Source organism: Oryctolagus cuniculus, chromosome 19 (genome assembly GCF_051225735.1).
Source record: "Oryctolagus cuniculus isolate XC-2025 breed Fujian yellow rabbit chromosome 19, ASM5122573v1, whole genome shotgun sequence".
In the NCBI taxonomy this organism is placed as follows: Eukaryota; Metazoa; Chordata; class Mammalia; order Lagomorpha; family Leporidae; genus Oryctolagus; species Oryctolagus cuniculus.
The window spans coordinates 31,507,829-31,526,237 of NC_142885.1; positions in this window are offsets into that span (position 1 = coordinate 31,507,829).

Sequence of the window (18,409 nt, forward strand, 5' to 3'; positions counted from 1 at the left end):
ATAAAGTTTGATGCATATGACACACAAAGTGCCTGATATCCATCGCTGACACACTACGCAACTTTGCTTGGACTGGCTCTTGAGTGTAATCTTGTTTTATTGAGTGCAGTGTTTTTTCTGGCAAAATTATTCTTTAGAGCATGATTATACATCATTAGCATTTAAGACAGTGTTCTGTTACTTCATGATGTGAGTACCTAGAACTCACTGTGAAGGATTCATTTAGGAAAATTTCCAGAAGGTGTTCTACATCCATCATTTAGCCAAGAACCCCTAGTGAATTGCAGTACCGTATTCACTGATTTCCTTTGATAAGAATTTTGGAGTATCTATTCATAGACTTTCATCTAGAATTTCTTAACCCAATCATTAAAGCCTTTATTGAATAGTTGATTACTTTTGCACTGATAATTGATTTTGTTTGGTTTTAACAAATCTTTGTCCAATAGACTTGTTTCTGCTTAACACTTCACTACAAAAACTCTATTTTGAACAAGTGTAAATTCACATGCAGTATTTACAGAAATAATGTAGAGGTATCCTATAAATCCTTTACCTAGCTTCCTCCAACAGCAGTAACTTGAATAATTGCAATATAATAGCACAACCAGAAAATTCGTTTTGATACAATCCATCAACATTACCCAGATTTCACTAGTTTTACGTGCTCTGTGTATGTGTGTGTTTAGCTCTTGTTGCCTATCAGATATTCATTTATTTTTAACCCACCAGATTCATTTATTTTTAACCCACAGACTGCAGTATCTTTTTGCCAATCTGCATGCATTGTTTTTATTAAAATCTGCATGACACCTTGTCAGATGCATACCCCCTAATTACTCATCACATTTTCTGCTGGTAGTAAAGACTATTACCTGCATAGAGTCAGGTAAATCCTATTTGTTTGGCAAATCTTACTTCTGGTATAGAAACTGCTGCTCTGAAGATGAATGAATCCTCCATGGTTGAGATTTTCTGAGGCTCCTAGATCCACGTTTTTAGGAGTGGGGTGAACCTGGAAAATATTTGGTCAACCCACAGGAAAAGTAGATGAACAGTCACTAAAGTCTCATTGTTTGTGTTTGTGAATGGTTGATATCAATGGATGCTTTCTAACATCTAATACCTTTGGTTATATGTTATATATTTACCATTTTTATTAAGTCTGGACAAAAATAAGTGCACATTTATTAAAAAGTTTATCATAACCAAGCTAAAATATGTATTTTAAAATATATGGTGTCTATACTTTTAATAATCTGGTAACTATGAAATCCAATTTCCTATTAACCAATATGTATGAATATCCTGTGGCATTACTTTTAGATGAGACATGAGATGCTATAGCCATCTCTGCAGAGTTATGCATTGTTGAGCTTTATGCATTTTATACATTTATGCATTATTGAACATTATATATAGTCAGTTCATCTTTTTTAAAATGTCAAGTACTAAATAAAACTTGAAATTATTGGACATTTGGGAAAAATAAGGACTATTAAGCAAGCTGCATTGTACTATTTGATAGTGGCACAAACATTGGTGAGTTAAAGAAAAATAAACTGCTTTCAAATTTTTAAAATTCACTGGCTTTAACAAATAGATTAAAAATCCCTTTTATGAGGACCTTGATAGAAAGATGCTGCTTCAGTCCAGGATGTCTGTGTCTGTATGATCCACTTTGCAGAGGATTATTGTTAACCCTTGTCAAACAGTGCTACAGGATTAGGGACCATGGATCTGGGACACTGATGACCACATGGGTGGCCTGGCCAGTGAATAAAGTACAAGGAAAGGGAGGGTGGGCAGACCATCAGTAATCTTCCCATGGGATCTTCTGAGATAGGTTCCATAAACCACCTAGAAAGGAAAGTTGGTGGCAAATCTACTTGTGCAACACAGTTACCATTATTTTCTGTAAGGGAGTTAACATAATGCACATGGCAATGCATTTTGGTCAGTATTTTTATTTCTTTTTATAAAAAGATTATTTATCTACTAATTTGAAAGGCAGAGAGACAGAGAAGGAAACGAAGACAGAGGTTTTCCATGTACTGCTTCACTTCCCAAATAGCCAAAGCAGCCAGGGCTTGGCCAGGCAAAAGCCAGCAACCAGGAGCCAGGAATTCCTTTCTAGTCTGCCACATGGGTAGCAGGAGCCCAGGTACTTGGACCATCAGGTGCATTAACAGGAAGCTGGATTAGAAGCAGAGCAGTTGGGACTCAAACCTGCACTCTGATATGGGATGCCAATGTCACCAGCAGTGGCTTAGCCAGCCATGCCACAAAGCCTGCTCCTTGATGAGTGTTTTTTTTTTAATAAATATTGTTTATTAAATTGATTCCTTTTTCCTGATCTCTTCGGATCTTAAGGTAAGATAGTTCATATTTTCTGTGCAGCAGGACTTCTTCATAAACTAGTGATTCTCAAACTTTGTGAGCACTGGAGTAATACAAGCCTTTTCCAAAGATACAGAAGCCTCTTGGATTACAATTAAGTTCATCTAGAGTGGAGCTGCCATGTGTTAAATTTGACAATACATGGAAATCATAGCATGAAATGGGAGAATGGGGTATGGGACATGTGCACGTCCTGTTCAGTGTTCCTCAGCACGTGACAAATGACAGCTCATTTCTGCCATCCTAGTCTCTGTTCTCATTTTTCCCAGTGATTTGGTGCAAGTCCCAAGTGTCTCATCATTTCATCAGGACACTGTCAGCCTACAAAAAGTCCCCAGGTGATTCTTACACACCATCAGGGTTGAGAATTCCAAGACAAGAAGAGTCTCTTTTCTAAGACACAAGCACTTGTCCTCTGGATGTCATTCTTTTCAGACATGTCTGCCCAACAAGGCATTACAGATTTACTACAATGCACGGCTTGTATCTGTGGTTATCAGTGATAATTGTAATATTCCCTTTTATAAAAATATTTGTTTTGTTTTATTTATTTGAAAGAGGAACAGAGAGACAGACACAGGCAGAAAGCGATCTCTTGTTTGCTGATTCATTCTGCAAATGGCTGCCACAGCTGGGGTTGGGCCAGGGCAAAGCCAGAAGCCTGGAACTCCATCCAGGTGTGGGTGGCCCTGACTTAAGTTTTTCATTCATTACCTGCTGCCTCCCAATACATTAGCAGGAAGCTGGAATTGGAAGTGAAGCCAGGACTGCAACAGTGACTGCAAACCAGGTGCTCAATCCACCTGGGACACAAACATCCCTGCTTGTTCCATTATAATACTCTTTCATGCTGTGTAGTAAGGGAACTGATTTTCACTTAAGGCTTTTTAAATTTTAATTAGGTAAACTTAAAAATGCAATCTGTTGATTCAATGAACCACATTCCATGCACACCATAGCTGTGTGTGGCTAATGTATGGGATAATGCAAGTGCAGAACCCTTCCTTCCTCTACAGTGTCCTGTTGGTCTAGACATAAGGACCATCCTTCTTAATCTTCATCTGCTGAAAGAGGGACCTTCTCAACAGAACAAGAGATTATGAGAACTCCAACACCAAGAGAAACTAAATATGATAGAAAAATGAAGCATCTTTAAAAGTGAAACATACTAACACTAACCGATAGAATAAATAAGGGGGAGAGTGATCCAACATGGGAAGTGAGATACTCAGCAGACTCATAGAATGGCAGATGTCCTAAATAGCACTCTGGCCTCAGAATCAGCCCTAAAGGCATTCGGATCTGGCTGAAAAGCCCATGAGAGTATTTCAGGCATGGAAAGCCAAGACACGCTGGCAAAAGATCTCTGTGAGTGAGATCCCAGTGGAAAGAACAGGTCTTCAAAGAAGGAAGTGCCTTTCTCTGAAGGGAGGAGAGAACCTCCACTTTGACTATGACCTTGTCTAAACAAGATAAGAGTCGGAGAACTCAGAGGGCTTCCATAGCCTTGGAAACTCATGACTGGAGCATAGGGAGATTACTGATGCCATAGACAGGAGTGTCAATTGGTAAAGTCAACAACAGGAGTCACTGTGCACTTACTCCTCATGTAGGATCTCTGTCCTTAATGTGCTGTACATTGAGATTTAATGCTATAACGAGTACTCAAACAATATATTTCACTGTGTTTCTATGGGGGTGCAAACTGTTGAAATCTTTACTTAATGTATACTAAACTGATCCTCTGTAAAAAAAAAAAAGAAAGAAATTATCAACTCCCAACTTGACTCTCACTGGGATTAAACATGACAATAGGTCTGATCTGATTTCATCATCATTTAAAAAAATCATCTATTATTTTTCACTTTATGTTTCTGTGTGGGAGAAAACTGCTGAAATCCTTACTTAATGTATACTAAGCTGATCTGTATATTAAGATAATCGAAAATGAATCTTGATGTGAATGGAAGGGGAGAGGGAGTGGGAAAGGGGAGGGTTGTGGGTGGGAGGGACGTTATGGGGGGGAAGCCATTGTAATCCATAAGCTGTACTTTGGAAATTTATATTCATTAAATAAAAGTTAAAAAAAATACAAAAAAAGTGAAACATAAAAGAGCATGATTTTACAAAAGAACTTTTTAAAAATAAACACTTGCATCAACCAGCTGTTTTTTTAGAAGAAAATGCAAGCATGGATTTGAGGACAAATATGCATCTTAAAGTCATTCTTAATTGAGAACAATGTATAAACATCGAATTTGGGCAGTTATCAAAAGACAAATGGACTCAGAGATACTGAGATGTTAGATCAGTAAGTTGTAGATCCGTAATTAAAATGCAGTCAAATGCACATAACAATGGATATGAGTGTCAGAAAATGGTATTGTGGAAGTGAGAAGGCAAACAATAAAACATATTCAAAAATGTAAGGTCTACTAGGGAGAGTTCCAGGCCCCTAGAGGAACAGGGAAGAGACCATTTTTTCTGGGAAAGGTTGGGGAACATGCCAGAAACTAGGGTAGAATTTCCAGGGGAAAAGTAAGAAAGCTTAATAGAATCAGACAGTGGCAATTAACATAGAAACATTAACTTTTAAAGCCTCACAAAAGATTCAGTCTTTTCGAATTTCCAGTCTGAATTCCAGAATTGCCAGTCAGGTAGCTGACAAGCAGAAGGAGTTCCTAAAGGAGATTAGAAGCACTTTTAGCAGGACAGGGGGGATAAAGCATTCATCTTGGATTTGCGGAGAGCTGATGTAGAGAATTTTGAGGGTGTGCAGCATCTCTCCCATGAAAACATCTGAGCCTGCTGGGTTTCCAGCCATACATTGTGCAATGAAGCTGCCCCAACAAAGGGCATGCGGATGTGGGAAGCAGGAGGACTATTCACTTGTGAATTTTTTAAAATAAAGATTAGTTGGGAATTAATTGAGGATTGCTCTGTAAGCCTTGTGTGGTGGAAAAGGCATTATTACTACTGAACATTAGCAAAGATCCCTGGGTGCAATTATGTTAGAATATATGAGTTGAGATTGCTTATTAAAAGTATGGAAAAGTAGAAAAATGTTAATGATTAGATTCAGGATATTTTAGAAGCCCAGGAAAGAAATATGTATATATAGTACAGCACTAAACCAAACAAATAAGTGTATAGGCAACTCATTATTTGTTAGAGGTTTTGGAACAGAAAAAAATGCAAACCAAATATAATTTGCAGTAAAGTTTTATTGGCAGTGCAGAAAAAAGGGGCAGGAAAACATTTTAGTCTTTTAAGGTGAGTGAAATTTATCCCTACTCTTCCCGGAATGTTGGACTCTCTGCTGGACTTCAGCTGGTTCCTGACTTCATGATGGCTTGTCAGCATCACCATGTCCCTGTCTAGTCTTCAGGGCCCATGGTCCCCTAGATCGGATGCCTGTACTTTTGCCATCCCCCTTCCTCTCTGTGTGACAACACTTTTTCAGCCCACAAACAACTGCCTCTCTCAGTTTCTCATTCATTCAAGGCCCTGCATGGCCTTAACCTATCATTCTGGGATCTGTTTCTCATCACTCCCATCTGTATTTTGTACTCCAGATACTGTTTTATGCCTCCTGCTCATGTTTTTTGCTTTTATTTTTCTTGTCACCTGGAAAGCCCTTTTCTGCCACTGTAGAGGCTCTGTCCTTTCTTTAAGAGCTGTGGTACACCTGATCTGCTCATGAAAACTTTTCATGATTCCCCAGTTGTATGTGCCCTTTTCTTCTTTGATGACCAATGGATGTTTGCATCTCTCTTCAGTCACTCAATCAGTACTTTGATGTTACTAGATATTTATGAACTTATTTTTATCCTTGTTCATGATTTGCCCTCCTGTACCACCCCCATTCCCCATACCCCCAATAACTCACCCTCCACCCAACACAAGCCCACTACTTCCATAAGCTACTTAATTAAGTCACATGGTATATTTACTCATCAGTTTCCTAGTGAGGAACAGAATACCTCCCACTGCAAATATTCAATAAACATGGGTTGAGTGGAAGTCACATGGTAAGTAACATGTTGACAATGGTGAATTGTGAAAGACATGGGGATGAATCCTAGAGGAGATCAGCCTTGGGAGCAGTTGCCATGCTTAAGGAAAGAGTACAGGGAAACAAAGATGGGGAGGCTCAGGAGCAGCAGATGTTTGGGGGACACAAGGAGTTGTGAGAGCCCTGCCCAGAGCCCAGGGCGGTTGTGCCTTAGCGAGTGAATGACCTGGCTGCCCACACTTGGGCAATGCCTCATCATCACCAGGTAGGCCTTGCTGCTGCCTTTTTATACCTCTGCTAGCAAGGGGGTGCCCGAGGAAAAGGGAATTCCCTTGGTAAGTAGACTGCAGACCCAAAGCTTCCCACTTCCCATGACTCATCACTTTGAGAGGTTCTTAACAAAGGATCCTTGATTGGGGTCCCAGAGAACCAGGGAATTAATGCAGGAGCACTTTCCTGCATCTCAGTTTAGAGAAACTTTTTTTTCCAAACTCTTTTCTATTTCTGCCAGTAACTCTTCAGTTTGGGAACTGTAGTTCCAGCCAAAATAAACTATTGTCTCAGGTCTGTATTTTTCCTGAAAAACCATTTTATGTAAGACTTTGAGAGTGACAATGAAGGACCCAGATCAGTTCTCTGGCCTGACCTGACTGCCTCTGTGTCCCAGCAAGGATGATGCAGCTTCCAAAAAAAAAAGGGGGGGGGGCGTCTGAGCCTCCCAAGCACAGTCCCTCCTGCAAAGGCTGGTGATGTGATTTCTTCTTCTTTCTCCAATTATTGTCCATGTGTATCTGGCTCCATTTGAAGGAAACAAAGCGATCCCCACATCTGGAGTGCACTGCTCAAACTTCTCTTTTTATTCAACTAAAGAATGCTAATAAAGCTTTCTTTTTCAAAGTAGCTGTTTTTTATATGAATATTCATTAGTTATGCAGTTAATAATAATTCAGAGAAGCAAATATTACACTAAGTCCTAATGACTTCTTAAATATTACAATCACATTGATATATAAATGTAATGATATTATATCATGACATAATTAATATTAATTAATTTTTAAAATAAATAGCAGACATCGTTAAGGAAGGATTTGAATGCTACAGGAGTATCTCTAGCCTGATGCAATCAACAAAGTAATAGTCATCATTTTGAAGACTAGATTCCCTTACTTCAACAAGTGAGTAAAAGACATTCTTCTGATATTATTCTGCTTCCATTAGTTGAGTTTGTCTTATGAGCCCTTCAAAACAGTTTGTAAAATGAGAAGTTCAAAAATAAAAGAATTCTGAAGTCATTTCTTTATAAGATGAGCTAATGCACTCATGGTAATCCTAGGAAAATTGATTATTTTCTTGAAGTTGATTAAAATTTAAAAGTCTTATGTTGTATTAAATGGTTATCTCTTAAATTGAGAAATTCACATTCTAGACATTTTGGGAAAGTTGCTGTAGTGAAATTTTTCATAACTTGTTGTTGTTGGCTCCTACAGTTAGAAAGTTCCGCTAATATGTAGGGACTGTTCACAGAAGCTTTAGTTTCATGTTCCATAAAATTGAGCTTCCTCTCTTTACCTTTTGGAACCTAGAATATGATCCTTGAGGATTTTCATGAGTACGTAAGATTGCTAAGGAAAGGAAATAGTGTAACTTCAGAAGACAAAGAAATAGTACCATCAAAGTAGACCCTTGCCTTTAGTTGTAGAATTTACTAAAATCTGTTTATGACCTGCATGTCTGGACTATCTTACCATTTATTTTTTAAAAACTTTTTTGACAGGCAGAGTTAGAAAGTGAGAGAGAGAGACAGAGAGAAAGGTCTAACTTCCATTGGTTCATCCCCCCAAATGGCTGCTCCGTCTGGTGCACTGTGCTGATCCAAAGCCAGGAGCCAGGTGCTTCCTCCTGGTCTCCCATGCAGGTGCGGGGCCCAAGCAGGGCCCAAGCACTTGGGCCATCCTCCACTGCCTTCCTGGGCCACAGCAGAGAGCTGGACTGGAAGAGGAGCAACTGAGACTAGAACCCGGCGCCCCAACTGGGACTAGAACCCGGGTGCCGGCACCACAGGAGGAGGATTAGCCTAGTGAGCCATGGTGCCAGCCTTACCATTTAATCTTGAAAGTACACGATGTCTTTGAGACACTGTTCTGATGAGCTCATGAGGCAAATTTACATTATAGGTAAATATTCTCATTGAGAATGTCCTTCCAACACCCACTCTGTGTATGTTTGAGTGTTAAAGATTTATGAGAATTGCATGATTATTCATTTTTCTGACAGAATCTATGTTTCTTCTAATTTGAAAAAAAATCTTTTTTCTTAGAACAAATTAAATACCTATATTAAGGCTTTCCCCTGAAATATTGAATTTTATTTGTGAATATTAAAGTGTAAGCTTTACCTATGATTTATTTATTGTGATAAATACATGTGCTATATTTATTTTTCAATGGATATGCATTTAAACCCACTGGATACGTGGATAATACTATATAAGAATTTCATTTAATGTGGCAAATACATTTTGAAGTAAGCACTTGAACACAGTGAATATAGCGATTGAGAACAATGGAATATAAAGAGAAAACACCATTGAAATAAATTACTACCTTCAAAAGGAAGGATGGACACAGATTTTTGCTAACTCGTTCATCATTTTTTCATATTCTGGACTTTAGTTGTATGTCAGTGTGATTTTTTTAAGTGAAAAATCCTGGCAACCTTGCCAAATTTGTTATTAGATATAATTTTGAATTATACAACTCTTCATTATAGAAACCTTATCATGTTCCATGCAGTACTCTTTTTTCATGTGACATTGTTTTATAGCTAAGTATATAACAGAGCTCTTTCAAAATAAAGGCATTAAAATATAATCAAGTAAGGAACAGTATCTCTAACACTCCAGGCCTTCACTGGCATGAACTTTACCAAGTTTGACATACCTCCTCACACTTAAGTCTTCTGTGTTGTAGAGGAGCCTCTTCCTCAATTGAGGGATAGTATATTCTAGAGTAGAAGGAGTTGGTTGTGTAAGTATATGAGAGAGATGAGAATAGAGAACGGATGTAACTTAATCTAATATAAGAGTTGGAATAAAGTACAACCGTGTTGTGAAAATATGTTTTCAATATGCCATAGACAGTTCTCAGATGATGTTCCATATTTATTTATGGGACAGCTAAGTGATTCCCTGGATATTATCACATTTGGCCATTTAAGGAATCTATGAAGCTGGCAATATATAGAAAATAGAGGGATTACAACTGTTAGGTAGCAAACAAAATGACAAGGCTGTTGCCATTTTCATTCCCATAGCTATCACCACACAATAGAGCTGCAGGGCAGATTAATTATGCCGTGTGGCTACTAACAGGGAGTTTAATCATAAAAACATTCTTATTCATGTTTAGTGTTTTGCAGTAAGTGCCCATATAGGGAAGATTCCCCTTGATATTGTAATTAATATTAGGTATAAAGTAGGAAAACTTATCTTTAGGAATGCCATAGTACATGCGTAGAAACACACAAAACTTGACTACTCAAAAATACCCATGCACACTACCCAGAAGATGAGATGTGTTTGTGTATTCCTGTGGCAACTTCCCTTCTGTTCACCCCATGTAAGACAGCTCTTTTCTAGAGAGCAGGTACTTGTATGCTTCAGCTACATTGTACAGTGCTTCAAAGTGTGGTCAAGTGAGATTTGAGCAAGGCTTCTTTTGAGTTGAGTCTTGCCAATTTGGATTCTCTATTACTTCCAAAGCTGAGTTGCCAATCCCTTAAGTAACACCAGTGTAGAATTATTATAAATGATTCCAATATCTATCCTGAAAGAAACATGTTCTTACAATCAGGAGAAATGTGTAGTTTCTTCCCACTGGTGTGAAACCATTTCTCTACTTTTGCTTCCTAATATTGAGATCTCAAAGGGAAGTTCTTTGTGCTATAATTTTTTCTATGCTTTGGGATGGACATATCTATTATTTAATTTAAAGAACAAAACATTTGGATGTGGTGATCATTGCTGGATATCCCAATAATCTATGAGTAGCAATTGTTAATGCATGTACACTTGTGTTACATATGATTGAAAAGAAATATATTTCACTATGTACAACAGTGCTGAGGATTTTCTTTGTACACCATGGCTTCAGCAGAGCAATTTATATATTTCAATGGATTCTTTGTCAGATCAACACAGCAAGAAGTATAAATAATGAATCAGAAAAATGTTCTGAGCATTACAGATGAACTTTAGAATACCACTCTATGAGGAGGGTGGGACTTATGCCCCAAGATGGTGACCCACCATGGGAACTTCCACCCTCATAGTAAGATGGGCAACAGACTCCACCCCAAGGTGGTGGCCCCCATGACCAACCACATACTACATGGCTGATTAAGAGAACAATGTATATTAAATCATATTTTATTATATTAGCTTGTTACTTTCACCTCTGAGCTGGATTTTATTATGTTAGTTTGTTGTTTTCACCTCTGAATGAGATTTTACAATGTTATTTCCTTATTTTTCTCTCTGAGTGTGATTTTATACATTAAGCTCTATAATAGGTATAGTAGCTCTGAGATGTCAGATTACGTGTTAAGGTAGATGATCAGAGATATAACTGGGCCAAAGCTTAGCCCTATTTACCTCCTGTCTCCCCAGATTACAAGGTGATTTTAAAAGAATTTATTTATTTATTTGACAGGTAGAGTTACAAGCAGTGAGAGAGTCAGACAGAATGGTCTTCCATCCAATGGTTCACCTCCCAAATGGCCACAACAGCTGGAGCTACGCTGATCCAAAGCCAGGAGTCAGGTGCCTCCTCCTGGTCTCCCATGCAGTGCAAGGGCCCAAGCACCTGGGCCACCCTCCATTGCTTTTTCTGGGCCACAGCAGAGAGCTGGACTGGAAGAGACGCAACCAAGACTAGACCCGGTGTCCATATGGGATGCTGGCTCCGCAGGCAAAGGATTAGCCTAGTGCACCACAGCACTGGCCCCACAAGGTGATTTAACTATGGATAGTTCTACATCTGCTCCTTTGGAGACTCCATGACAGATCTACACTTAATAATTGGGAGGCCCTTCGACTAGAAGGATTAAGAAATTATAGCTAATACAATGTATCCATGTAATATGCTTAAGAATAAAATAATTAAGCTCATGAAGACCTGTGTCTGTTTTTATTTTCTCAGGTCCTACAGAGACTGTAAAGCTGTATAGCTCTGCATACATTCCTACAGACTTACTTCTAAGGGTACAGTTTAAAACTTGATATGGGATCGCAAATCCCCTTGGGCTAGATGGAATGCTAACATCTTAAGTTTTAAAGTGATCCTGTCTATAGGATTAAGTATTAACTGCTAATAGTAAATAAAATTAAAGAGGAGTGAATGCTCCAATATGGGAGGGAGTCCTTACAGCAGACTCATAGTGTGGCAATCTCCTTAAGTAACACTCAGTGACCTCAAAATCACCCCTGAAGGCATTCTGGTCTGGCTAGAAAGCCCACAAGAGCATTTCAGGCATGGAAATCCAGGGGACTCGTGGAAAAAGTGTCCCTATGGGGAGAACCTCCCTGGGTGAGACCCCAGTGGAAAGGAGTGGACATCAAAGTAGAATGTACTTTTCTCCAGAGGGAGGAGAGGACTTCCACTTTGCTTATGGCCTTGTCTGAATACTGATGGAGTTTGTGAAACTCAAAAGGCTTCCATGGCCTAGGCAGCTTATGTCAAGAGCCTCAGGTGATCACTGATGTCACACATAAGAGTGTTAATTGTTAAATTAACAACAGGAGTCACTGTGTACTAACTTCCCATGTAGGACCTCTGTTCTCAAAAGAGCTACAGTATTAACATTAATGGTAAAACTTAATTCCAAAGATTTACTTTGTGCTATTGTGTGATATTATGCATCATAAGTTCTAGTTGTGGCTAAGTGTCAAGCTCCAATGCCTGTATTCTTAGGTATTTATTTAAAGTTCATTAAGTGCCTCAAATGTAAAATCTTGGATACATGTCTCTCTGTGAAATTTCTGTCTCATATGTTTTAACATAGGGTCAGCTATTTAAAGGCAGCTGAGGAGATTTCTGAGAATGATGAAATTCTGTGGAATTTGGATTCCAAGATTTGAATTCCAAGCTTTTGTATACAGCTTTAAAGAGGCCCTGATGCAGACTCTGTACTGAAAAGTGTAGCTACAAAAGTTGTTATGGATTCCAGGATTTGGATTCTAAGCCTTGTGTTTGCTTAAAAAGCCTCTGACATAGACACAATGTGCTGGGCATGGGAGCTACAAAAGCTGTTCCAAGGAATCAAGGCGTTTTTAACAAAAACTCCAACATTAACAATTCCTGAGCAAACCATTCATAAGAAGATTCTCTTCAGATCAGTTTCAGCTTAAATGAAAGGGATCTTACCAGGTGATATTGAGCATGACTACCTCCATTAAATTAGGATTAAACTTCTGCCTCTTAAATATTCACAGGTGAATGCGAAAGACATGCCTGATTATTCCTGTAAGCCAATCAGAGACCTTAGTACCTCTTCAAAGCAATAAGATAAGTAAAGTTTTGCCTTTGTCACATCAAGACTGCTGTACCTTAAGGCAAAAATGCTGTACCTGCATTTCTTCATTATCTCTGGGAACTGTTATTGAGAATAAAGCTACCTAATGAGTTATTCTATTATAATTCTCTATACTCAAGCTAAATGGGTTATAATCTACATAAGGGTAACTTATCACTACCCACTCTCTGGGAATCTGAAAAATATGTTGTTTTCATCTTAAGGGGCACCCCACTTATAATTGGTTTTGTTCCAGTTTTGTTTATGCTAGTCAGCAAACTTTTATGTTTCAGAACTCAACTTCTGGGAGTAACTGACCATGCAGGGGACACAGACATTGGCAATGACCAAGACTGCTCCCACTCACAAAACGAATTTGTTAGATAGGCTATGTGGAGAATTTCAGAGCCATAGGAAGAGCCTGCACTATGCCCCCATAAGCAGGAAGCATTTACAGAAGAGATAATTCTACACCTATCAACTTCCCTTAGGATTAAGGGATGAAGTCTCTGAGGGGGAAATGAAGTAGACAGGCATACAGGTTAAAATTGATTAGGCTTATGAGCTGGAAGACCATGCCTTTGCCACACCCCTGTGTGACCTCATGCCCCTACTTGGCCACATCTGAGCACCCACTGGCCAATCAGGTTAATTAGCCACTCTCCTTTGATAATGGATTAAAAATCTGTGACATAGTGTGTCTATCCCCCCTTTTATTCCTTTTTGTCACCCTGGCCTCTTGCCAGTAGGGGGCTGTCTGCAGCCCTGTGCCTTCAGGGTGTTAGGGCCAGAAAAAGCCCACCGCCCGAGGAACGACTCCAAGAGACTTTTCTCTCATGCAACCAGCAAAGGGTTAAAGATTTATTGATCCAACATGTTGGGGCTCTCTGAACATACAAGGACAGAGGAGCCCTGAGGAACTACAGCATAGGGTTTATAAAGGCAAAAACCGCAAAATCGGGAGGGGGGAGAGAATACACGGTTGCTAAGCAGTTGCTAATATCTTACAATCAACAATTATGATCTTAAGACATAGACAAATCACATCTTCATTATTAGCTCAGGTAACCCAGGTGCAACCTTTTTTATTTTTAAGCTTGAGCAATCATGCTAGGGGGTTTTTGTGCATTGCCAAGGGTGATGTAGTGCACTGCTATTGTCTGACTATTTGAGATCATAGTTTCAGACCAGTCTCACGGTGTGGGGGGGTGCTTTCCCAGAATGGAGTCTCAAGTGCTCCAAAATGGAGTCCCTACTGTCAAGGTGCTACTTCACTCTGTTTTATTTTCACAGCTGCACCAGGAAGGTTTAAACCTGTAAGCTTAAGCTTAACTTTTTACACCCGCACATATACAATTTTAACTCTTCACAGGGCACATGGCCTTCGGGCCAAGCTGCCCTATGCTTCCTGGCCTGGATGCTCTTCCACGTGGCTGGTTCCTGGTACTTGGTGTGAACGCAGATCTATCTCTCTCCTAGAAATAAAGCCCTCACTCTCCTATGCATCTTTCACACTAAATAAAAGCTTAAAATGTAAAAAAAAATAGAATACCACTCTAAATACTAGTGTCTGATCATTAGCATCACTTGTGAAAGAAGTAACCCTATCCTCTTAGACTCATCAAATTTCTCTCTTAACGTGTTCTCACTATCCAACATTGTATGACAGCTTTTGAACACCAGGATTTCATTTTTTTTGAAACAGTAAAGTGTTGCAGTCTTGAGTGTGCTGGAACAGGTTAATAGGGGCTTCAGGTAGCCAGTTGTTAAATTTTCTGGAAGTTCAAGAGCTGTTTGATGTCATCTTAGCTTTCAGCTTTGAAATTCCCTGTGTGCAGGGAACATGTTTCATGGAACGTGGCCAATTGTACAAGTCAGAGCAATTTCCCCATTCTGCACCACACAAATTAGTTTTAAATAAAGAGGATTCTGAAATTTCTTTAGTGAGTGATGATCAAAATTCTAGAAGTGATTTTATGTATGTACCAAAAAACTTGCATACATTTGACTACATTCATCTGTGATAAATGATGATTCAATTTAAAACATTTAAAATATTTAAACTATAAATCTGAGAGGATTTCAAAGGGTTCATGGAAGATGGAATTAAAGTGTAATTTTATTTTGGGGTACAAAAGATTTGGAGCTATGCATGTTGGAAATCTTTAAAGTTCATGAAAATTGCATATTATTTAAAAAGTGTATATAGTTTTTATTTTATTTATTTATTTATTTATTTATTTTGACAGGCAGAGTGGACAGTGAGAGAGAGAGATAGATAGAAAGGTCTTCCTTTTGCCGTTGATTCACCCTCCAATGGCCACCGTGGCTGGCGCGCTGTGGCCGGTGCACTGCGCTGATCCGATGGCAGGAGCCAGGTACTTCTCCTGGTCTCCCATGGGGTGCAGGGCCCAAGTACTTGGACCATCCTCCACTGCACTCCCTGGCCACAGAAGAGAGCTGGCCTGGAAGAGGGGCAACTGGGACAGAATCCAGCGCCCCGACTGGGACTAGAACCCGGTGTGCCAGCGCTGCAAGGCGGAGGATTAGCCTACTGAGCCGCAGCGCCAGCCAAAAGTGTATATAGTTTTAAAAGTTCTTCACACTGACATAAATTTATCTTTTTAAAAAAACATTTATTTGAGAGGTAGAGCTGTTTATATCAATATATTTAAATCACACTAGGTAGCAATGATAAACATTCAAGTTTATTTTGTATACAATGATTAACAACAAAATTTCTCTTCATATTTCTGTATAGCTAAGGCTGCTCAGAAAGATATTTTAAATATAGTGAGTTTCAAATGTAGGCTTACTTTCTTCAGATTAGGAAGTTTTCATGCATTTAAAATAAATGCTATTGAAAATAAATTACAAAGAAAGAGTACTTTTTCAGATTATACTTTTACTTTTTTTTTTTGAAAGATTTATACATTTACTTGAGAAGCAGAGTTACAGAGAGAGAGATCTTCCATTGCTGGTTCACTCCCCAAATGCCTGTAATGGCTGGAGATGGGCAGATCCGAAGCCAGGAGCTTCTTCCAGGTCTCCCATGCAAGTGCAGAGGCCCAAGCACTTGGGCCATCTTCTGCTGCCTTCCCAGGCCACAGAGAGCTTGATCGGAAGTGGAGCAGCTGGGACATGAACTGGTGTTTTGGGATGCTGGTGCTGCAGAAGGAGACTGTGTCACAACCCCACAAACTTATCTTTTAATTTCATTCTCCCTGAATTATTTGCACACATACATAAAATATATATAAACATTTTTTAGTTTGACTTACTTTGAAAGTAGATGACAATGTCATTAAATTATATTTAAAAACTGACTGTTAATGAACAACTTAATACATTATCCCTCTTAGTAGTTTTTTTATCTGTTCTACTTAATATGACTGGTTTAGATCTGTAATTGATGCACAGTTATTCTTAAGTGTTGAAAATTAACTGAAATGTGATCCCTGTTGAACATGGTGGTGGGAATGGGAGAGGGAAGAGATGTATAATTTGGGACATGCTCAGGCTGACTTGCCCCAAGTGGTGGAGTTGGAAGCATACCAGGGGATTCCAATTCAATCCCATCGAGGTGGCATGTACCAATGCCATCTCACTGTTCCAGGTGATCAGTTTCAGTTCACAGTTGGTCATGGTGGAGGGACTGGGAGTCAAAGGGAGCACATAGACAAGTCTAGTACCTGCTAACGCTAACCGATGGAGTAAATAAAGGGGAGAGTGATCCAACATGGGAAGTGAGATACTCAGCAGACTCATAGAATGGCAGATGTCCTAAATAGCACTCTGGCCTCAGAATCAGCCCTAAAGGCATTCGGAGCTGGCTGAAAAGCTCATGAGAGTATTTCAGGCATGGAAAGCCAAGACACTCTGGCAAAAGATCTCTGCGAGTGAGATCCCAGTGGAAAGAACAGGTCATCAAAGAAGGAGGTACCTTTCTCTGAAGGGAGGAGAGAACCTCCACTTTGACTATGACCTTGTCTAAACAAGATAAGAGTCAGAGAACTCAGAGGGCTTCCATAGCCTTGGAAACTCATGACTGGAGCATAGGGAGATTACTGATGCCATAGACAGGAGTGTCAATTGGTAAAGTCAACAACAGGAGTCACTGTGCACTCACTCCTCATGTAGGATCTCTGTCCTTAATGTGCTGTACATTGAGATTTAATGCTATAACGAGTACTCAAACAATATATTTCACTTTGTGTTTCTATGGGGGTGCAAACTGTTGAAATCCTTACTTAATGCATACTAAACTGATCCTCTGTAAAAAAAAAAATTATCAATTCCCAACTTGACTCTCACTGGGATTAAACATGACAATAGGTCTGCTCTGATTTCATCATCATTTAAAAAAAATCATCTATTATTTTTCACTTTATGTTTCTGTGTGGGAGCACACTGTTGAAATCCATACTTGATGTATACTAAGCTGATCTTCTGTATATTAAGATAATCAAAAATGAATCTTGATGTGAATGGAAGGGGAGAGGGAGTGGGAAAGGGGAGGGTTGTGGGTGGGAGGGACGGTATGGGGGGGAAGCCATTGTAATCCATAAGTCGTACTTTGGAAATTTATATGCATTAAATAAAAGTTTAAAAAAAAAACCTGACATGCTTCAGTTTGAGGCGTTTTTAGTAACAGAGCTATAAAAAGATAGTATGAGAGAAATAAAAGCACTCAGACCTGCTAAAACACTTTTATTTCTTAAAAAGCAAGCATACTTAACCCTAACTGATGGGCCAAAGGAATTGTGAGCACAGCCAAGTTTTTAAATATGTGTTAGTAGAAAGAGCATCACCTCATTTATAAAATGAATTTCATTTTTTAAGAAAAGAAGGATGCATTTTGCTAAATGCTACATGTCAAGTGACAGTGAAGTGATTTAAGTGGAATTAAAATACCAGTAAATGTGTCAGTAAAAATTTCAGTTGAGGGGCCAGCATTTTGGTGCGATAGGTTAGGCTGCCACCTGCAAAGCCTGCATTCCATTTGAAGCCCAGTTCGAGTCATGGCTGCTCTTCTTCCAGTCCAGCTCCCTGCTAATGTGCCTTAGAAAACAGCAAAAGACAGCCCAAGTCCTTGGGTCCTGCCTGCTCCCCATGTGGGAAACTTGGATGGAGTTCCAGGCTCTTAGCTTTGGTCTGGCCCAACCATTGAGGGGAGTGAACCATTTCCTGAGTGAATCAGCAGATGGAAGATGTCTTTTTCCTTATCTTTCCCTCTCTCTATGTCACTCTACCTTTCAAAAAAACTAAGGTAAATCCTTAAAAATTGTTTTCAGTTAATTAAATCTCACTCATGGTACATTTTATTTGATATTATCAATAGTAAGTATTATTACTAAACTTATTTTCTCTCTCCCACATCTGTACTTTAAATTCTCTCAATTTTCTGTTTGCAACAATCAT